Raw genomic sequence first — 20,201 nt, 5'->3', positions numbered from 1 at the left:
GGAAAAAGCAGTTTTAACTTGGTTTGAGTGAATGAATTCATTTTATACATAAAATCCGAAATCGTGCAGAACTCATGAAAATAAGCTTATTCTCGGATTCCTAAAACTTTTGATTGGCTCTTTCTTTTACTGCAAAGTACAACGTTGTTTTTTTTGTTTAAATATATCGAGACATTGATAAATATGAAGGTTAAAGCCGTTTTAACATAGTTTGAGTGAAGGAATTGATTTTATAGATAAAATCCCAAATCATGCAGAACTCCTCAAAAGGGGCGTATGGTTTAATCACAAGTGTGGTTCTTTCTCATTCAGGGTAGTATGAGGAAGTTTATGCTTGAAATATATGTAGAAATGGGTACATATGAAGGACAAAGCAGTGTTAACTTAGTTTGAGTGAAGGAATTCATTTTATACATAAAATCCCAAATCATGCAGAACGTATGAAAAGAAGCTTATTCTCGGATTCCTGATCCTTCAGTTTTGCTCTTTCTTCTACTGCAATAAAAATATAATAAATATATTAACAAAAGCGGGAGGAGAGGTCTTCGGATGAAAGTGGTTGAAAATTTCCAACCATAATGTATAAAATGCGGTGAAAAAAAAGGTGTGATAGAACACTAAAAGGTGGAGCGGAAGTGTTCGGCTGCAAGAAGGTGTGAATGTCCGACTATATTTGGTGAAAAGCAGGTGAAGCAAGGTCTGAATGCCCAACCTTACATCATCAAAAGCAAGATCAGAGTTGTTAGGCTGCAAGAAGGCCATAGTTTGCCAAAAGCGGGTAAGGTGCGAATGTCCGACTAAATATCAACAAAATTTGGGGCGGAGGTTTTCGGATGCAAGTGGGTGTGAATATCCCACCATACAAGTATGGTGGAGAGGAAGCTGTGAATAGCCGACCATAGTTTGGAAAAAGCGGGTAAGAAAAGGTTTGAATGCCCGAACATACACCATCAAAAGAGGGAGCGGAGGTGTTCCGCTGTACGAAGGTGTGAATGTCCGACCATACTTGGTAAAAAGCGGGTAAGAAAAGGTTAAAATACCCGACTGTACACAATCAATAGCGGGAGCGGATGTGTTCGGCTACAAGAAGGTGTGACAGTCCGACCATGGTTTGTAAAAAGCAGTTAAGAAAAGGTTCGAATATCCAACCAAACATAAGAATGAGTCTTTTCCGCTGTAGAATGCCCGACTATAGACCATCAAATGCGGGAGCGGAGGTGTTCGGCTCTGAGTAGGTGTGAATGTCCGACCATAATTGCTGAAGAATGTGTTAGAAAAGTAAGAATGCTGGACCATACATCATCAAAAGCGGTAGAGGTGGTGTTCGGCTGCAAAAAGGTGTGACTGTTCGACTAAAGTTTGTAAAAAGTGGGTAAGACAAGGTGCGAATGCCTGACAATGTATGATCAAAAGCGGGAGCGGAGGTGTTCAGCTGCAAGAAGGTCTACATGTCCATCAATAATTGCTAGAAAACATGAAAGAAACTTTTCGAAAATCAAACCGCACATGATCATAAGTGGGATAGGAGGTGTTCAGCTGCAAGGTGTGAATGTCCACCCATAATTCCTGAAAAATGGGCAAAAAAAAGGTGTGAATGCCTAACCATACATCATCAAAAGCAGGAGTGGAAGTGTTCGGCTACAAGAAGGTGTGAACGTCCAACCAAAATATGTAAAAAGAAGTTAAGAAAAGGTTCGAATATCCAACCAAACATAATCAAAAGCGGGAGCAGAGCTGTTCGACTGCAAGTAGGTGTGAATGTCAGATCATAATTTGCAAAAAGCTGATGAGAAAGGGTGAGAATGCCCGACTATACATCATTAAATGCGGGAGCGGAGTTGTTCGGCTGTGAGTAGGTGTGAATCTCCGACCATAATTGCTGAAAAATGTGTTAGAAAAGGTAAAAATGCCGGTCCATACATCATCAAAAGCGAGATAGGTTGTGTTCGGCTGCAAGAAGGTGTGAAAGTCCGACCATGGTTTGTAAAAAGCGGGTAAAAAAAGGTTCAAATGCCCGAATATACATCATCAAAAGCGGAAGCGGAGGTGTTCGGATGCAAGAAGGTGTGAACGTCCGACCAAAGTTTGTAAAAAGCAGTGAAAAGCGAGAAAAAGCATTTCGTGAGTTCTGCATGATTTGGGATTTTGCTTATAAAATGCATTACTTCACTCAAACTATGTTAAAACTGATTTGTCCTTCATATTTACCATGTCTAGAAATATTTAAACAAAAAAACAACGTTGTACTTTGCAGTAAAAGAAAGAGCAAATCTAAAGTTTCAGGAATCCAAGTATAAGCCTGCTTTCATGAGTTCTGCACGATTTCGGATTTTGCTATAAAATGAATAGCTTTGCTCAAACCAAGTTAAAACTGCTTTGTCCTTCCATATTCATCAATGTCTAGATCGACTTCAACAAAGAAAAACATTGGACTTTGCAGTAGAAGAAGTTGAAATCCATCTACACATTGATAAATATGAAGGACAAAGCAGTTCCCACTTGCCCATAAGAAAATAAGCTTATTCTCGGATTCCTGATCCTTCAGTGTTGCTCTTTCTTCTACTGCAAAATACAATGTTGTTCTTTGTTGAAGTCGATCTAGACATTGATAAATATGAAGGAAAAAGCAGTTTTAACTTGGTTTGAGTGAATGAATTCATTTTATACATAAAATCCGAAATCGTGCAGAACTCATGAAAATAAGCTTATTCTCGGATTCCTAAAACTTTTGATTGGCTCTTTCTTTTACTGCAAAGTACAACGTTGTTTTTTTTGTTTAAATATATCGAGACATTGATAAATATGAAGGTTAAAGCCGTTTTAACATAGTTTGAGTGAAGGAATTGATTTTATAGATAAAATCCCAAATCATACAGAACTCCTCAAAAGGGGCGTATGGTTTAATCACAAGTGTGGTTCTTTCTCATTCAGGGTAGTATGAGGAAGTTTATGCTTGAAATATATGTAGAAATGGGTACATATGAAGGACAAAGCAGTGTTAACTTAGTTTGAGTGAAGGAATTCATTTTATACATAAAATCCCAAATCATGCAGAACGTATGAAAAGAAGCTTATTCTCGGATTCCTGATCCTTCAGTTTTGCTCTTTCTTCTACTGCAAAATACAATGTTGTTCTTTGTTGAAGTCGATCTAGACATTGATAAATATGAAGGAAAAAGCAGTTTTAACTTGGTTTGAGTGAATGAATTCATTTTATACATAAAATCCGAAATCGTGCAGAACTCATGAAAATAAGCTTATTCTCGGATTCCTAAAACTTTTGATTTGCTCTTTCTTTTATTGCAAAGTACGTTGTTTTTTTGTTTAAATCTATCGAGACATTGATATATATGAAGGTAAAAGCCGTTTTAACATAGTTTGAGTGAAGGAATTAATTTTATAGATAAAATCCCAAATCATGCAGAACTCCTCAAAAGGGAGGTATGGCTTAATCACAAGTGTGGCTCTTTCTCATTCAGGGTAATATGAGGAAGTTTATGCTTGAAATATATGTAGAAATGGGTACATATGAAGGACAAAGCAGTGTTAACTTAGTTTGCGTGAAGAAATTAATTTTATACATAAAATCCGAAATCGTGCAGAACTCATGAAAATAAGCTTATTCTCGGATTCCTAAAACTTTTGATTTGCACTTTCTTTTACTGCAAAGTACAACGTTGTTTTTTGTTGAAATCTATCTAGACATTGATTACATTCACACCTACTTGCAGTCGAACACCTTCTCATCCACTTATGATCATGTGCGGTTGGGCTTTCGCACCTTTTCTTACCCATTTTTCAGTAATTATGGGTGGACATTCAGACCTTCTTGCAGCCGAAAACCTCCGCTCCTCTTTTGATCATACATTGTCGGGCATTCACACCTTGTCTTACCCGCTTTTTACAAACTTTAGTCGGACATTCAAACCTTCTTGCAGCTGAATCACCTCCGCTCCCGCTTTTGATGATATATGGTCCGGCCTTCTTACCTTTTCTAACACATTTTTCAGCAATTATGGTCGGACATTCACACCTACTCACAGACGAACACCTCCGCTCCCACATTTGATAGTGTATAGTCGGGCATTCTCACCCTTTCTCATCAGCTTTTTGCAAATTATGATCTGATATTCACACCTACTTGAAGTCGAACAGCTCTGCTCCCGCTTTTGATTATGTTTGGTTGGATATTCGAAAATTTTCTTAATGCTTTTTACAAACTTTGGTCGGACGTTCACACCGTCTTGCAGCCGAACACCTCCGCTTCCGCTTTTGATGGTGTATAGTCGGGCATTCAAGCCTTTTCTTACCCACCTATTACTTACTATGGTTGGACATTCAAACCTTCTTGTAGCCGAACACATCCGCTCCTGCTTTTGATGATGTATGATTTGGCATTCGCACCTTTTCTTACCCATTTTTCAGTAATTATTGGTCGGACATTCAGACCTTCTTGCACCTGAAAACCTCCGCTCCCTCTTTTGATCATACATTGTCGGGCATTCGCCCCTTGTCTTACACGGTTTTTACAAACTTTAGTCAGACATTCACACCTTGCAGCTGAACCACCTCCATTCCCTGTTTTGATCATGTGTGGTCTGGAAATACTACCTTTTCTTCCCCCGTTTGTGAGTAATTATGGCTGGACATTCACACCTACTTGCAGCCGAAAAACCACCTCTCCCGCTTTTGATGATGTATTGTCCGGCATTCTAGTCTTTTCTATCACATTTTTCAGCAATTATGATCTGACATTCACACCTACTTGCAGTCGAACAGCTCTGCTCCCGCTTTTGATTATGTTCGGGTGGATATTCAAACCTTTTCTTAACTGCTTTTTAAAAACTTTGGTCGGACGTTCACACCTTCTTGCAGCCGAACATCCCCGCTTCCGCTTTTGATGGTATATATTCGGGTATTCGAACCTTCTCTTACCCGCTTTTTACAAACCATGGTTGGACTTTCATACCTTCTTGTAGCTGAACAACTCCACTCCTGCTTTTGATGATTTATGGTTGGACATTCGCATCTTTTCCTACCCATTTTTCAGTAATTATAGGTGGATATTCACATCTTCTTGCAGCTGAACACCTCCTCTCCCGCTAATGATCATGTAAGGTTTGATATTCGAAAATTTTCTTTCGTGTTTTAAAGCAATTATTAATGGACATTCACACCTACTTGCAGCCGAACACCACCTCTCCCGCTTTTGATGATGTATGGACCAGCATTCTTACCTTTTTTAACACATTTTTCAGCAATTATGGTTGGAGAATCACACCTACTCACAGCCGAACAACTCCGCTACCGCATTTGATGGTGTATAGTCGGGATTTCTCACCCTTTCTCATCAGCTTTTTGCAAATTATTCTCTGACATTCACACCTACTTGCAGTCGAACAGCTCTGCTCCCGCTTTTGATTATGTTTGGTTAGATATTCGAACCTTTTCTTAACTGCTTTTTTACAAACTTTGGTCGGACGTTCACACCTTCTTGCAGCCGAACACCTACACTTCCGGTTTTGATAGTGTATATTCGGGCATACGAACCTTTTCTTACCCGCTTTTTACAAACCATGGTCGGACTTTCACACCTTTTAGTAGCCGAACAACTCCGCTCCCGCTATTGATTGTGTACAGTCGGGTATTTTAACCTTTTCTTACCCGCTTTTTACCAACTATGGTCGGACATTCACACCGTCTTACAGCGGAACACCTCCTCTCCCGCTTATGATCATGTACGGTTTGATATTCGAAAATTTACTTTCTTGTTTTAAAGCAATTATTGATGGACATTCAAACCTTCTTTTTGATGGTGTATAGTCGGGCTTTCGAGCCTTTTCTTCCCGGTTTTTACAAACCATGGTCGGACTTTCACACCTTCTTGTAGCCGAACAACTCCGCTCCCTCTTTTGATTGTGTACAGTCGGGTATTTTAACCTTTTCTCACCCGCTTGTTACCAACTATGATCGGACATTCACACCGTCTTACAGCGGAACACCTCCGCTCCCTCTTTTGATGGTGTATGTTCGGGCATTCGAACCTTTTCTTACCCGCTTTTTACAAACCAGGGTCGGACTTTCACACCTTTTAGTAGCCGAACAACTCCGCTCCCGCAATTGATTGTGTACAGTCGGGTATTTTAACCTTTTCTTACCCGCTTTTTACCAACTATGGTCGGACATTCACACCGTCTTACAGAGGAACACCTCCTCTCCCGCTTATGATCATGTACGGTTTGATATTCGAAAATTTACTTTCTTGTTTTAAAGCAATTATTGATGGACATTCAAACCTTCTTTTTGATGGTGTATAGTCGGGCTTTCGAGCCTTTTCTTCCCGGTTTTTACAAACCATGGTCGGACTTTCACACCTTCTTGTAGCCGAACAACTCCGCTCCTGCTATTGATTGTGTACAATCGGGTATTTTAACCTTTTCTTACCCGCTTTTTACCAACTATGGTCGGACATTCACACCGTCTTACAGCGGAACACCTCTGCTCCCGCTTTTGATGGTGTATAGTCGGGCATTCGAACCTTTTCTTACCCGCTTTTTACAAACTATGGTGGGACATTCAAACCTTCTTGTATCCGAAAACCTCCGCTCTCTCTTTTGATCATACATTGTCGGACATTCGCACCTTTTCTTACCCGCTTTTTACAAACCATGGTCGGACTTTCACACCTTCTTGTAGCCGAACACATCCGATCCCGCTATTGATTGTGTACAGTCGGGTATTTTAACCTTTTCTTACCCGCTTTTTACCAACTATGGTCGGACATTCACACCTTCGTACAGCGGAACACCTCCGCTCCCTCTTTTGATGGTGTATGTTCGGGTATTCAAACCTTTTCTTACCCGCTTTTTCCAAACTATGGTCGGCTATTCACAGCTTCCTCTCCACCATACTTGTATGGTTGGATATTCACACCCACTTGCATCCGAAGACCTCTGCCCCAAATTTTTTTGATATTTAGTCGGACATTCGCACCTTACCCGCTTTTGGCAAACTATGGCCTTCTTGCAGCCAAACACCTCTGATCTCTCATTTGATGATGTAAGGTTTGGCATTCAGACCTTGCTTCACCTGCTTTTCACCAAATATAGTCGGACATTCACACCTTCTTGCAGCCGAACACTTCCGCTCCACCTTTTAGTGTTCTATCACACCTTTTTTTCACCGCATTTTATACATTATGGTCGGAAATTTTCAACCACTCTCATCCGAAGACCTCTCCTCCCGCTTTCTTTAATATATTTGAACTTTAGTCGGACATTCAAACCTTCTTGCAGCTGAACCACCTCCGCTCCCTGTTTTGATCATATATGGTCTGGCAATACTACCTTTTCTTACCCGTTTGTGAGTAATTATGGCTGGACATTCACACCTACTTGCAGCCGAACACAACCCCTCTCGCTTTTGATGATGTATGGACCGGCATTTTTACCTTTTCTAACACATTTTTCAGCAATTATGGTCGGAGATTCACACCTACTCACAGCCGAACAACTCCGCTCCCGCATTTGATGATGTATAGTCGGGCATTCTCACCCTTTCTCATCAGCTTTTTGCAAATTATGATCTGACATTCACACCTACTTGCAGTCGAAAAGCTCTGCTCCCGCTTTTGATTATGTTTGGTTGGATATTCGAACCTTTTCTTAACTGCTTTTTACATATTTTGGTTGGACGTTCACACCTTCTTGTAGCCGAACACATGCACTCCTGCTTTTGATGATGTATGGTTGGGCATTCACACCTTTTTTTTGCCCATTTTTCAGGAATTATGGGTGGACATTCACACCTTGCAGCTGAACACCTCCTATCCCACTTATGATCATGTGCGGTTTGATTTTCGAAAAGTTTCTTTCATGTTTTCTAGCAATTATTGATGGACATGTAGACCTTCTTGCAGCTGAACACCTCCGCTCCCGCTTTTGATAATACATTGTCAGACATTCGCACCTTGTCTTACCCACTTTTTACAAACTTTAGTCGAACAGTCACACCTTTTTGCAGCCGAACACCACCTCTACCGCTTTTGATGATGTATGGTCCAGCATTCTTATCTTTTCTAACACATTCTTCAGCAATTATGGTCGGACATTCACACCTACTCAGAGCCGAACACCTCCGCTCCCGCATTTGATGGTCTATAGTCAGGCATTCTACAGCGGAAAAGACTCATTCTTATGTTTGGTTAGATATTCGAACCTTTTCTTAACTGCTTTTTACAAACTTTGGTCGGACGTTCACAATATCTTGCAGCCGAACACCTCCGCTTCCGCTTTTGATGGTGTATATTCGGGCATACGAACCTTTTCTTACCCGCTTTTTACAAACCAAGGTCGGACTTTCACACCTTCTCTTAGCTGAACACCTCCGCTCCCTCTTTTGATGGTGTATGTTCGGGCACTCGAACCTTTTCTTACCCGCTTTTTACAAACTATGGTCAGACATTCAAACCTTCTTGTAGCCGAACACATCCACTCCTGCTTTTGATGATGGGTATTCAAACCTACTTGTTGCCCGCTTTTCATTAATTATGGGTGGACATACACACCTTGTCGCAGCCAAACACCTCCGCTCCCTGTTTTGATCATGTATGATTGGACATTCGCACCTTTTCTCACCCGCTTTTTACTATGGTCGGCCATTCACAGCTTCCTCTCCACCATACTTGTATGGTGGGATATTCACACCCACTTGCATCCGAAGACCTCCGCCCCCACTTTTGTTGATATTTAGTCGGTCATTCGCAGCTTACCCGCTTTTGGCAAACTATGGCCTTCTTGCAGCCAAACACTTCTGATCTCGTTTTTGATGATGTAAGGTTGGGCATTCAGACCTTGCTTCACCTGCTTTTCACCAAATATAGTCGAACAGTCACACCTTCTTGCAGCCGAACACTTCTGCTCAACCTTTTAGTGTTCTATGGGGTATTCACACCTTTTTTTTCACCGCATTTTATTGATTATGGTTGGAAATTCTCACCCACTCTTATCCGAAGACCTCTCCTCCTGCTTTTGTTAATATATAGTCGGGCATTCAAACCTTTTCTTACCCGCTTTTTACAAATTATGGTCGAACATTCACACCTACTTGCAGCCGAACACCTCCGCTCCCGCTTTTGATGGTGTATAGTCGGGCTTTCGAGCTTTTTCTTCCCCGTTTTTTACAAATTATGGTTGTACATTCAGACCTTGCAGCCGAAAACCTCCGCTCCCTCATTTGATCATACATTGTCAGGCATTCGCACCTTGTCTTACCCGCTTTTTATAAACTTTAGTCAGACATTCACACCTTGCAGCTGAACCACCTCCGCTCCCTGTTTTGATAATGTATGGTCTGGCAATACTACCTTTTCTTACCGGTTTTTGAGTAATTATGGCTGGACATTCACACCTACTTGCAGCCGAACACCACTTTTCCCGCTTTTGATGATGTATGGTCCGGCATTCTAGTCTTTTCTAACACATTTTTCAGCAATTATGGTTTGACATTCACACCTACTCACAGCCGAACACTTCCGCTCCCGCTTTTGATTATGTTTTGTTGGATATTCGAAACTTTTCTTCACTGCTTTTTACAAACTTTGGTCGGACATTCACACCTTCTTGCAGCCGAACACCTCCGCTTCCGCTTTTGATGGTATATATTCGGGCATTCGAACCTTTTCTTACCCACTTTTTACAAACCATGGTCGGACTTTCACACCTTCTTGTAGCCGAACAACTCCGCTCCCGCTATTGATTGTGTACAGTTGGGTATTTTAACCTTTTCTTACCCGCTTTATACCAACTATTGTTGGACATTCACACCGTCTTACAGCGGAACACCTCCGCTCCCTCTTTTGATGGTGTATGTTCGGGCATTCGAACCTTTTCTTACCCGCATTTTACGAACTACGGTCGGACATTCAAACCTTCTTTTAGCCGAACACATCCACTCCTGCTTTTGATGATGTATGGTTGAGCATTCGCACCTTTTCTTACCCATTTTTTACAAACTATGGTCGGACATTCACACCTTCTTGCAGCTGAACACCTCCGCTCCCGCTTTTGATGATGTATAGTCGGGCTTTCGAGCCTTTTCTTCCCCGGTTTTTACAAAATTATTGTTGGACATTCAGACCTTCTTGCAGCCGAAAACCTCCGCTCCCTCTTTTGATCATACATTGTCGGGCATTCGCACCTTCTCTTACCCGCTTTTTACAAACCAGGGTCGGACTTTCACACCTTTTAGTAGCCGAACAACTCCGCTCCCGCTATTGATTGTGTACAGTCGGGTATTTTCACCTTTTCCTACCCGCTTTTTACCAACTATGGTCAGACATTCACACCTTCTTACAGTGGAACACCTCCGCTCCCTCTTTTGATGGTGTATCTTCGGGCATTCGAACCTTTTCTTACCCGTTTTTTACAAACTATGGTCGGACATTAAAACCTTCTTGTAGCCAAACACATCCACTCCTGCTTTTGATGATGTATGGTTGGGCATTCGTACCTTTTCTTACCCATTTTGCAGTAATTATGGGTGGACATTCACACCTTTTTGCATTTTAACACCTCCTCTCCCGCTTATGATCATGTGCGGTTTGATATTCGAAAATTCTCTTCCATGTTTTCTAGCAATTATTGATGGACATTCAGACCTTCTTGCAGCTGAACACCTCCGCTCCAGCTGTTGATGGTGTATAGTCGGGCTTTCGAGCCTTTTCTTCCCCGATTTTTACAAATTATGGATGGACATTCAGACCTTCTTTCAGCCGAAAACCTCCGCTCCCTTTTTTGATCATACATTGTCGGGCATTCGCACCTTTTCTTACCCGCTTTTTACAATTCATGGTCGGACTTTCACACCTTTTAGTAGCGGAACAACTCTGCTCCCGCTATTGATTGTGTACAATAGGGTATTTTAACCTTTTCTTACCTGCTTTTTGCCAATTATGGTTGGACATTCACACCTTCTTACAGCGTAACACCTCCGCTCCCTCCTTTGATGGTGTATGTTCGGGCATTCGAACCTTTTCTTACCCGCTTTTTACAAACTATGGTCAGACATTCAAACCTTCTTGTAGCCGAACACATCCACTCCTGCTTTTGATGATGGGTATTCAAACCTACTTGTTGCCCGCTTTTCATTAATTATGGGTGTACATACACACCTTGTCGCAGCCAAACACCTCCGCTCCCTGTTAGGATCATTCGAACCTTTTCTTACCCGCTTTTTACAAACTATGGTCAGACATTCACACCTTCTTGCAGCCGAACACTTCCGCTCTACCTTTTAGTGTTCTATGGGGTATTCACACCTTTTTTTTCACCGCATTTTATAGATTATGGTTGTAAATTCTCACCCACTCGTATCCGAAGACCTCTCCTCCTGCTTTGGTTAATATATAGTCGGGCATTCGAACCTTTTCTTACCCGCTTTTTACAAATTATGGTCGAACATTCACACCTACTTGCAGCCGAACACCTCCGCTCCCGCTTTTGATGGTGTATAGTCGGGCTTTCGAGCCTTTTCTTCCCCGGTTTTTACAAATTATGGTTGGACATTCAGACCTTGCAGCCGAAAACCTCCGCTCCCTCTTTTGATCATACATTGTCAGGCATTCGCACCTACTTGCAGCCGAATACTTCCGCTCCACCTTTTAGTGATGTATGGTTGGCATTTGCACCTTTTCTTACCCTTTCTTACCCTACTGATTGCTTAAGATGAAGTTGTTTTTTCTCAAACTACAACATTTTTTTAATTGTTGAAACTTGATTTGAAGTGGATAAATAAGGAGGACAAACAGTTTTAAGTCAGGCTGATAGAAGGAATTAATTTTATAGCAAAATCTGTATTTCGTCATATGTCGAGAGATGCTTATTGCTGAAGAAGTTCTTTCTCATTCTACAAAGTACAACGTTGTTTATCGTTGAAACTTGATTAGACATGAATAAATATGAAGGACAAAGCAGTCTTAACTTGGTTAGAGTTAAGGAATTCGTTTTATAGGAGAATCCGAATTCGTGCATAACTCGTAAAATAGAGCTTATTTTCGGATTCCTGAAGAATGAGTCTGGTTCTTTCTCATAATACAAAGTTTGTTGTTTATTGTTGAAACTTCATCAGAAGTGAAGAAATAAATGAATGCCTATCAACAAATGTGGGATCTAAACTCTAGTGCTTCCTCTAAAATAATTTCCTTTCTCAATTCAGAAATGTGTGTGTGTAAGTCACAACACCCGTGACACCAAAACGGCTTTCTTTTCTCTCTTTTCTCTACACTCTGCACTGTGAGCACACACACCAAATCAGAAAGGCTTTTTTCTCTCTTTTCTACATTATGGACTGTGGGGACACAAAACCGCTCTCTCTTTTTTTTTTTGATTGTGTGCCAGGGCGTTGTCTCACGTATTAGATTATGCTTACGATACGAATGGGTTTATCAGTCACATCAGAATCCATACATACTGATCCTCCCGTAATAAAATGGTCGGATCTTATCAAACACACTTTGTTTCTTGTGACAATCAAGTCAGCGAAACAGCGTATACACGTCAAGACACTGAATCAAGTTTGCCACAAGAACTCATAAGTTTGGCAGTAATGCTCTGCCGTCAGCAATCATACACCCATTTTATTTTCGTGAGACATGTGCAGGCACCTGTTCATCTACTGTTCTATCACTATGAATTAGTTTATCTATTATCAATAAGGATACTTCTACAACTACTATCAAAGTATGTCCAGACTTATTATGTTGTCAGTTGCTATATATGAATAAGTGGGTAGCTACTGACAAGCATTAAGCATGTCACACAGCCCAAACATATAACATTTCAGGACACACCACACAGTTAACAACCACAGTGAAGTGTCAAAGCCCAAACATGTAACATTCAACAGGACACTTACACAACACATTCAAATCAAACAGTCAGACAACATACAAGAACATATACCCCAGCCGGCATTGCTCCCTGCCTATTTTCCTACAGCTCACTATGTGTGCGCACACCTTTATTCACAAACTCTTCAACTTATACTCTTTTACCAAAGCTGCTACAGCTCGATTGGCCGAATACCCTTAGATCCTATTTCGGTGAATTTGACATCTGCCTTACATGTAACAGATTAGCGGTTTAGCAGTTTTAATTTAGTTTGAGTGAAGGAATTCATTTTATAGCAAAATCCGAAATCGTGAAGAACTCATGAAAGTAAGCTTATTCTCGGATTCCTGAAACTTTAGATTTGCTCTTTCTTTTACTGCAAAGTACAACGTTGGTTTTTTTTTGTTTAAATATTTCTAGACATGGTAAATATGAAGGACAAAGCAGTTTTAACATAGTTTGAGTGAAGGAATTCATTTTATAGATAAAATCCCAAGAGTCTGCTGAGAAAAGAGAGTGAATGCGAAGTAGACTTTAACACGGCTCTGGGAGCGAGCCGAGTGTGGGCTAACCGGGAGAATTGCTTGAAAGAAATGCAACACCGAATGAGCGGTCAGAACAAAGCCTCAATACGGTGTTCCCGTGGTGTTTTTGTTGCTGCCTTGTCTTTTGCATAGAGTAAAAGACAAGGCAGCCATCGAATAGGGCCCGATTGTTCCTAGTTGGTCAGCCGAGGAGCAAGGGGGGGGGGGGGAGCAAGCGTCTCAACCAAGCAAAGCTCACCATGGGGAAGGTGGCTATGCCAACTATCCTGATGCCCTGCTCCCGCAGTGACGGATAATCGTACTCTGGTTTCTCTTCATAACGTACAAGTCTTTCGCCTTTTACTAAATATTTCTGTGGAGAGCAGCACTAATGAGTTGTTTCTATTTTTGGCAGGCTTTACCTTTGCGGGTGAAGCCCTTTCTGTCTGTGCAAAAGAAATCTTGTTACTGTGCAGAGTGACTTTTCTGAGTAGAGTCGCCTTACTTGTTGCGACTGTGCCGATGTTCGAAGCTGGAGTGCAGAGTTGTTGCTTGTGTGGTGCTTGCTGGAGCGTGCGGGAGTGCAAAGTTATACCATTTAAAAGGGCTGAAGAGTGCTCAGTGCAGCGGGTGGGCGACACTCTGGCCACCTTGAAAACCGAGATTACATCCACTACCAGGGGCAGCCCAAGTTCTGCCGCAAGTGTGGTGAGCATGGGCACCTGGTTGAGGCTTGTACCAAGGTGTTATGTGGGAAGAGCAGAGAAATTGGGCAAACTTTTGGAGAGTGTCCAAATGGCAGGAAATGTAATCTCTGTGGAGAATTAAATCACCTCTTCAGAGATTGCCCTAAATCTTTTGCCAACAAATTAAAGACGGTAAAGCCACAGTCAAGCCAACAAAGAGAAGGACCAAAGGTGGCAGTTGGTGAACAAAGTGAAGAGGTTGACCCAATAAATTCAAACTTCCCGCCAAAAGCTTGGATTGGAAGTGAGGAGCAAAAAGGGGAGGGGCCTGTAGAGGCCTCACCACTCAGTGTTGAAGTCTGTGAGAATTCACAGGCAGAGGGTGGAGCTACGCTAAATGAGGAGGAAGAGCAGACAGGTGAGTCTAGTGAAGATACTCACCTCCCCGAAGGTCAACAGCCGAAGAGGACGGCATCTGAGCCTCTGTTTCCCCAGTGGTATCAGAGAAGAGGGGAAGGGTTAGGTCCCTTTCAGACAGTTCTTCAGTGGAAGAACCTAGAGTCTTCCCCTCCGACTCACCAAATGAGGTCTCCTTTTTAACTTCAGCTCTGCACTCGACCCCCAGGGACTCAAAGTTAAATGCAACATTGCGTCAGAGGCCAACACCGAGAGTCCGAAAAGGAAATATAGATCACCCTACTCACTTTTCACCTAAAGAAATGAAGGAAGAGCTAGTTTCCCAAGAAATAACCTGTGTGTAATTTGTTTTGATAACTTAGAAAAACGAAAATGACATACCTACTTTCCTTTATGCTTTTAATGGTTCTCACCTTCTCAACACTAAATGTGAGAAGTGTGAAATCAAAGACAAGAGCCCAGAGTATTTTATCCTTCTTAGACTCCATAAAATCAGATGTGTTTTTAATACAAGAATGTGGACTACCTTTTTTAAAAAACCATAGACAATGGGAGGAAATGTGGCCCCATTTATCGATATGGAGTGGCTCAAATCAAAATAAAAATGATGGTGTGGCCATTCTAATTAAAAATCCGCATGTTCTGGTGAAAGGTAGCACAGTGGTGAGAGACGGACGGGCACTTTTAGCACACTTGAATTTTATGGGGCAAGACTTTAACCTCTTAAATATTTATGGTTTCAATGGAAAAAATGAAAGGTATGACCTTTTAGAAGATATACAGCTTTACATGCTAGGGCAAGTACCTTTAGTTGTAGGAGGGGATTTTAACTGTATCTTGAGCAGGAAAGATAGAAAAAGAGCAGGGGTAGATTTTAAAGTGGATAAGACTTCGATTTTACTTCAGGGCATATGCAGGGATTTTAAGCTTACTGACTGTTTTAAAACCATGCATCCCAGAGAGGAGGGCTTCACCTGGTTTAGTCATGATGGCACCAGAGCCTCTCGCATTGATTATTTCTTTACTAGAGATTGCCCACCCACTGATGTTAGATTAACCCCTGTTTTCTTTTCAGACCACCTTATGCTCTCCTGCACCCTTTCACCCCCTTCTGGTGTGACGGTAGGAAGTGGTCTGTGGAAACTCAACTGTTCCCTGTTGGAGGATGAAATCATAGTCAGTCAGTACAGGGCATGTTATAAAGAGTGGCAGACCCTTCAAGACCTCTACGAAACACAAGCACAGTGGTGGGAAATGGTGAAGGAAACGACCCAGACTTTTTTTAAACAGCAAGGTAAACGGAAAAAAAGGAAAGAGAATAGATGTATGATGGGACTACATAAACGCTTAGAGCGCTACTTTAAACTAAATCAGTGTGGCATAGACTTTAAAGAAGAAATCAAAGATGTCAAAAAGGAAATGTCAGTTTTAGCAGAAATAAAGAGTAAAGGAATTTTTGTAAGAAGCAGGGAGCAGGAAATTGAGGAAGGTGAAAAAGAAAGAAAGTTATAAATAAAAAGGAGTGTATTCAAAATCTAAAAAGAGAAGATGGGTTTTTAACAAAACCACACAAGAGATGATTGAAACTGTACATACCTTTTATAGTAACATGTACAAAGAGAAACCAGTGCACTTGGAAACATCGGCAGAAATCTTAAAATTCGTTGACAAAACCGTAAAAGAGAATGCACACTTGACACAGAATTTTACTGCTTTAGAGTTAAAAAAATGCCTAACAGGTTTTAAGAGAAGTCGAGCTCCGGGTTTAGACGGGCTTCCTGCAGAATTCTATCTGACCTATTGGGACCTTTTATCATCAGACATTTTAGATGTTTTTAAAGATTTTGAAAAACTCGACCGACTGCCTGACAGTTTTAGAGTGGGAATAGTGACTCTACTTTATAAAAAAAATGATAAGACTGACCTAAAGAATTGGAGGCCCATCACACTTTTAAACTTTGACTGTAAACTTTTTAGCAAGGTTTTAGCGACACGGATGTCCTCTGTTTTAGAGGAGGTAATTCACCCAGACCAAGCTTGTGCCATCTCAGGGAGACAACTCACCGACAGCCTCGTACTGATTCGAGACATCATTGATTACGCTAGAGACAGAAACACCTGGCTTGTCATCTTAAATTTAGACTTTGAAAAAGCATTTGATCGGGTCTCGCATCAATATCTCTTTCAGGTGTTGCAGCCATCGAAAAGGGCCCGATTGTTCCTACTTGGTGAGCTTTGCTTGGTTGAGACGCTTGCCCCCCCCCCCCCCCCTGCTCCTCGGCTGACCAAGTAGAAACAATCTATTCGATGGCTGCCTTGTCTTTTACTCTGTGCAAAAGACAAGGCAGCCACAAACACCACGGGAACACCGTATTGAGGCTTTGTTTTGACCACTCATTCGGTGTCGCGTTTCTTTCAAGCAATTCTCCCGGTTAGCCCGCACTCGGCTCGCTCCCAGAGCCGTGTTAAAGTCCACTTCGCATTCACTCTCTTTTCTCAGCAGATTAAAAGAAAGTTTCATCTTGGGCTCCCTGAAACTTCCATCCTGCACCGCTGTTTGCTTTTTCACAAGAGCAGAGGAGAGCGCACCGTTCCCAGCGGCACTGCAGTACCGGGTCGAGGCTTGGAGTGAACGGAGCAAGCTTCTTTTTCAACTCCTATTCTTAAAAATCCATTTAATATGTTGTCCTCGTATAGAGGACATATTAAACTGATAAGAACAGATACTACACTTGATCTTAGCCAAAAGGCCGAGAAGCGATAACTGTCCACTGTTTCAGGTCCGAGGGCCCTTGCTGGCACAATGCGCACTTGTAGCAGTGTTCTTTTTATGGCCATAGGTGGCCAGAGTGTCACGTTGCACCTCCGCCCACCCGCTGCACTGAGCACTCTTCAACCCTTTTAAATGGTATAACTTTGCACTCCCGCATGCTCCAGCAAGCACCATTCAAGCAACAACTTTGCACTCCAGCTTCGAACATCGGCACAGTCGCAACAAGTAAGGCGACTCTACTCAGAGAAGTCACTCTGCAAAGTAGTAAGATTTATTTTGCACAGACAGAAAGGGCTTCACCCGCAAAGGTAAAGCCTGCCAATAATAGAAACAAGTCATTAGTGCTGCTCTCCACGGAAGTCTTTAGTAAAAGGTGAAAGACTTGTATGTTATGAAGAGAAACCAGAGTACGATTATCCGTCACTGCGGGAGCAGGGCATCAGGCTAGTTGGCATAGCCACCTTCCCCATGGTGAGCTTTGCTTGGTTGAGACGCTTGCCCCCCCCCCCCCCCCCCCCCCCCCCCTTGCTCCTCGGCTGACCAAGTAGGAACAATTGGGCCCTATTCGATGGCTGCCTTGTCTTTTACTCTATGCAAAAGACAAGGCAGCAACAAAAACACCACGAGAATCCCGTATTGAGGCTTTGTTCTGACCGCTCATTCGGTGTCGCGTTTCTTTCAAGCAATTCTCCCGGTTAGCCCACACTCGGCTCGCTCCCATAGCCGTGTTAAAGTCTACTTCGCATTCACTCTCTTTTCTCAGCAGACTCTTGGGATTTTATCTATAAAATGAATTCCTTCACTCAAACTATGTTAAAACTGCTTTGTCGTTCATATTTACCATGTCTAGAAAGATTTAAACAAAAAAAACAACGTTGTACTTTGCAGTAAAAGAAAGAGCAAATCTAAAGTTTCAGGAATCCGAGAATAAGCTTACTTTCATGAGTTCTTCACGATTTCGGATTTTGCTATAAAATGAATTCCTTCACTCAAACTAAATTAAAACTGCTAAACCGCTAATCTGTTACATGTAAGGCAGATGTCAAATTCACCGAAATAGGATCTAAGGGTATTCGGCCAATCGAGCTGTAGCAGCTTCGGTAAAAGAGTATAAGTTGAAGAGTTTGTGAATAAAGGTGTGCGCACACATAGTGAGCTGTTGGAAAATAGGCAGGGAGCAATGCCGGCTGGGGTATATGTTCTTGTATGTTGTCTGACTGTTTGATTTGAATGTGTTGTGTAAGTGTCCTGTTGAATGTTTGGGCTTTGACACTTCACTGTGGTTGTTAACTGTGTGGTGTGTCCTGAAATGTTATATGTTTGGGCTGTGTGACATGCTTAATGCTTGTCAGTAGCTACCCACTTATTCATATATAGCAACTGACAACATAAGAAGTCTGGACATACTTTGATAGTAGTTGTAGAAGTATCCTTATTGATAATAGATAAACTAATTCATAGTGATAGAACAGTAGATGAACAGGTGCCTGCACATGTCTCACGAAAATAAAATGGGTGTATGATTGCTGACGGCAGAGCAATACTGCCAAACTTATGAGTTCTTGTGGCAAACTTGATTCAGTGTCTTGACGTGTATACGCTGTTTCGCTGACTTGATTGTCACAAGAAATAAAGTGTGTTTGATAAGATCCGACCATTTTATTACGGGAGGATCAGCATGTATGGATTCTGATGTGACTGATAAACCCAATCGTATCTTAAGCATAATCTAATACGTGAGACAACGCCCTGGCACACAATCAAAAAAAAATAGAGAGAGCGGTTTTGTGTCCCCACAGTCCATAATGTAGAAAAGAGAGAAAAAAGCCTTTCTGATTTGGTGTGTGTGCTCATAGTGCAGAGTGTAGAGAAAAGAGAGAAAAGAAAGCCGTTTTGGTGTCACGGGTGTTGTGACTTACACACACACATTTCTGAATTGAGAAAAGAAATTATTTTAGAGGAAGCAGTAGAGTTTAGATCCCACATTTGTTGATAGGCATTCATTTATTTCTTCACTTCTGATGAAGTTTCAACAATAAACAACAAACTTTGTATTATGAGAAAGAACCAGACTCATTCTTCAGGAATCCGAAAATAAGCACGAATTCGGATTCTCCTATAAAACGAATTAATTAACTCAAACCAAGTTAAGACTGCTTTGTCCTTCATATTTATTCATGTCTAATCAAGTTTCAACGATAAACAACGTTGTACTTTGTAGAATGAGAAAGAACTTCTTCAGCAATAAGCATCTCTCGACATATGACGAAATACAGATTTTGCTATCAAATTAATTTCTTCTATCAGCGTGACTTAAAACTGTTTGTCCTCCTTATTTATCCACTTCAAATCAAGTTTCAACAATTAAAAAAAAAATTGTAGTTTGAGAAAGAACAACTTAATCTTCAGCAATCAGTATAAAAAGAGGGTAACAAAAGGTGCAAATGCCAACCATACATCACTAAAAGGTGGAGCGGAAGTATTCAGCTGCAAGTAGGTGTGAATGTTCGACCATAATTTGTAAAAAGTGGGTAAGAAAAGGTTCGAATGCCCGACTAAATATTAACAAAAGCGGGAGGAGAGGTCTTCGGATGAGAGTGGGTGAGAATTTCCTACCATACAAGTATGGTGGAGAGGAAGCTGTGATTGAATGACAATAGTAAAAAGCAGGTGAGAAAAGGTGCGAATGTCAAAACATACATGATCAAAACAGGGAGCGGAGGTGTTTGGCTGCGACAAGGTGTGAATGTCCACCCATAATTAATGAAAAACGGGCAACAAGTAGGTTTGAATGCCCAACCATACATCATCAAAAGCAGGAGTGGATGTGTTCGGCTTCAAGAAGGTATGAATGTCCATCAATAATTGCTATAAAACACGAAAGAAAATTTTCGAATATCAAACCGCACATAAT

The 20,201-nt window shown here is 41.5% G+C and overlaps 3 non-coding genes across 3 annotated transcripts; 1 reads left to right on the top strand and 2 right to left on the bottom strand.

Annotated features, from left to right (window-relative positions):
• Positions 1–13,730: 13,730 nt before the first annotated feature.
• LOC140280735 (U5 spliceosomal RNA) lies at positions 13,731–13,844 on the top strand. The gene has a single exon (XR_011909665.1). It is a non-coding gene; the product is annotated as a U5 spliceosomal RNA (small nuclear RNA).
• A 3,248-nt stretch (positions 13,845–17,092) lies between these two features.
• LOC140280504 (U2 spliceosomal RNA) lies at positions 17,093–17,276 on the bottom strand. Its single transcript, XR_011909465.1, has one exon. It is a non-coding gene; the product is annotated as a U2 spliceosomal RNA (small nuclear RNA).
• A 308-nt stretch (positions 17,277–17,584) lies between these two features.
• LOC140280758 (U5 spliceosomal RNA) lies at positions 17,585–17,698 on the bottom strand. Its single transcript, XR_011909686.1, has one exon. It is a non-coding gene; the product is annotated as a U5 spliceosomal RNA (small nuclear RNA).
• Between the last annotated feature and the right edge of the window lie 2,503 nt (positions 17,699–20,201).

The sequence above is a fragment of the Leuresthes tenuis genome, unplaced genomic scaffold (genome assembly GCF_036924035.1).
Source record: "Leuresthes tenuis unplaced genomic scaffold, fLeuTen1.0.hap1 SCAF_21, whole genome shotgun sequence".
Taxonomy (NCBI): Eukaryota; Metazoa; Chordata; class Actinopteri; order Atheriniformes; family Atherinopsidae; genus Leuresthes; species Leuresthes tenuis.
The sequence above is the reverse complement of the archived record's forward strand: the minus strand, read 5'-3'. Positions and strand labels throughout refer to the sequence as shown.